Here is a 2,916-nt window from a genome sequence, read left to right as displayed (position 1 = left end):
GCAACTATAACTTTACTATATTATGAGCATCACCGTTACCATAACTTTGGATGACGAACATGAAGAAAAGGGTAGCATTGTTTTTATTAAGACATTCACACTACATGATTATGAGCATAAGTTTCCTTGGCAGAACTCAAGAGTAGTTCATCTTGATTGATTGAATCAAGACGAACCAGTACCAACATGCCCAACTTCTCGCTCTGCTTCAAGGGTAGGTGCCTCTTTAGGTTCCGCCGATAAATTTATTGGCAGTCCAGAATATTTGTGGAGACTGCGTATGAACAACATGCTCGTGCAGTTTGGGGTAGAGAGAAAATTTTTTGTGGGGGTTTGACGTCCCAAATGGACTTAGAAAAACATTAACTGCGGCCTAACTACTGCTGAACCTTGCTAGCGAGCGAAAGCTGAGGTGTATCGGGCCACTGGATGAGGCTTGGCGTCTATAACGTTGAGTGCCTTCCGGACACTGGATAGGCACTGCGCCCACCTTGCCACCCTGGAAGATGGCAGTTAAATTAATGGTTGTTCCCGAGAGGTTGCTCACCACATGAACGCTATGGCATATTGCTGCAGTGCTACGTTTCTGCCGCAACGAAGTCAGCGCTAACGCATGCAGCCCACATCTCTCTCCCACCACTGCCACACATATAAAAGCGCGATTGAGGCGTCCACTGCCCCATGGAGCCAGTTATGCGCCCTTCCTTTCCTCAAAATCATCGGAGATTAGAACGTTGTCAACGCCGATGCCAACGAGCACAACGAACGCCGACGGTCTATAGCTTCAGTGCCGCGCTTCTGCTACAACATTGTGAATGCCGACGCATGCACCGCACATCTGTCACTACCGCCACGTAGCTTAAACGCGAATGAAGTGCCCACTATCCCATGGGGCCAGTTATGCGCCTTTCCTTTGCATTTGAAGCTCCCTCTTTTCGGTTTCCGCGTACCTTATGGAGGCAAAACGCAAAGGCGACCGTGTGCTGTGCGATATCAGTGCATGTTAAAGATTCCCAGGTGGGCGAAAGTATCCCGGAGACCTCCACTACGGCACCTCTTTCTTCCTTTTTTTCTTAGACTCCCTCTTTTAGACCTTCCCTTATGGCGTGGTCCAGATGTCCGCCGAGATGTGAGACAGATACTGCGTTGCTTCCTTTCCCCAAAAATTAAGTTTTATTTTCAGTTTTCTGGATTGGCTGAAGGTCGCTGAAGATCAAAGCGACGGTGCCGGCGGAACCAGCGTTAATAGAGATGGGCATTCGCACGACGGCGAACCTTCATTGGGGCGTCCTCACCCTCACCTCATGAGGATTTACCTCGGTGAGATGAGGGTGAGGGAGGATGGGTGGATGAAAATACGAGAGGACGAGTGTGAGGAAGGAAAGACATGGTAAGGCGAGGGCGAGGGAGGGAAGACATAATCAGGTGAGGGTGGGGCAGGGAAGACGTGATGCGGTGAGGGTGAGGGAGGGCAGAATTCACTATTTGAGTTCGTGGGCGGTGGTCCAAACCATACTCCGGGCTAACGCTTTTGGCTGTGCCGCCCGTTATGAATTCTCATTTTAAAGCGCTACTTAATTCTTAGGGTGAATATCTCGGGGAAGACATAGTTTCTGCACTCTGGAGGTGCGCGAGGTGAACACGGACCGCGGGTGCTGCACACCTTCTCCGTCGTCGTGATGTACTACACCGCCGAAAAAAAGCGCTCTTCTAAATCAAAAACATTTTTTTTAATTGTGTCAAGTATCCGGTTAAGCACCCTGTATAGTGCGATAACAAGGGGCCGCTGACGGGGCCGTGTGGGTAACTGCTAGTCCAACGTGAGCCATGGTACCACAGTCAACATTTTCATTATCAGCCCGAATCTGTCGGATGATCAGAGTGTAGAGTGGAACACATACAATTTATACCTAATAAGGCTTTTGAATTTCCAAGTTGTAAATCTTCTTTCTCGGAACGAAGTAAATTTTAGCTCAGTGAGGTTTCACGGCAGTTGCTCCTGCGCAAAAAATGCTTTTGCGAAATTCCACTTCAAATCAAAGCCAGTTGGCGGCGTTGGTGTTGATGTTTTTTTTCCACGCTGAGAGTAGTTTAGTACAGCCATGTCTTCTTTCTATATTCTATTTTCTCTGGCAATGCAACATAGGAAAGCGGTGCCGCTGGGCAGTGGTGGTGGTGGTAGAAACTTTAGTTGCCAAAGATGTAAATTGAGGGGACGAAGCCCCCTACATGGCAATTGGATGCTCCCTCACTTTGAGGAGGCACCCCTACAAAGCGAAAGATAGCCTTTGGAGCGCAATCCTTCTCAGAGCGCTGGAGATGAGCCGGCGCTGGTCTTGAGGAAAAGTTTTGGTCATAACAGTCTCCCCGTTTCACTCTGCCGCAGTTGGCAATGGGGGATGCGGGAAAGTGGGGCATGTTAGCAGAGTGTGTAGAAAGTCTCCTGGCTTGCCGCAAAGTTTGCATGACGAAAGGAATTGGTCTGGACATCGGGGATGTAGTAGTATGGGGTATGGAGCAGTCCGAGTTTGTAGTCGTCTCCAGTGTGCGGCCTGCGCTATGGTGAGCGAAGGGGCTGCGCGTGCGTACATCCTTCGTTGTTCCCGGTAGTAGGAGAGAATATCACGGAAGCAGAGCAGGCGCTCCTCGGCCCATTGAAGGGGTTCGATTCCCGCTCGGAATGTGAGACCTCACGCTAAGGAATGAGCCTCCTCGTTGCCAGGGAGGCTGGCATGTGTGGCGCCCAGATGAGGCATAGTATGCATAGAATGGCAGATTTATAGTCAAAGAAAATTTTTGTGGCAGATGTAGAAATGAGAGCAAGCGCGATATCTGCCTCTTCTGCCTGTGTGGTAGAATTGGTGATGATTGAGCTGGAGGTCAGAAGCTTTGCTTGATTGTCGGCTACCGCCAGAG

This window comes from Amblyomma americanum, chromosome 8 (assembly GCF_052857255.1).
Source record: "Amblyomma americanum isolate KBUSLIRL-KWMA chromosome 8, ASM5285725v1, whole genome shotgun sequence".
NCBI lineage: Eukaryota > Metazoa > Arthropoda > Arachnida > Ixodida > Ixodidae > Amblyomma > Amblyomma americanum.
The sequence above is the reverse complement of the archived record's forward strand: the minus strand, read 5'-3'. Positions refer to the sequence as shown.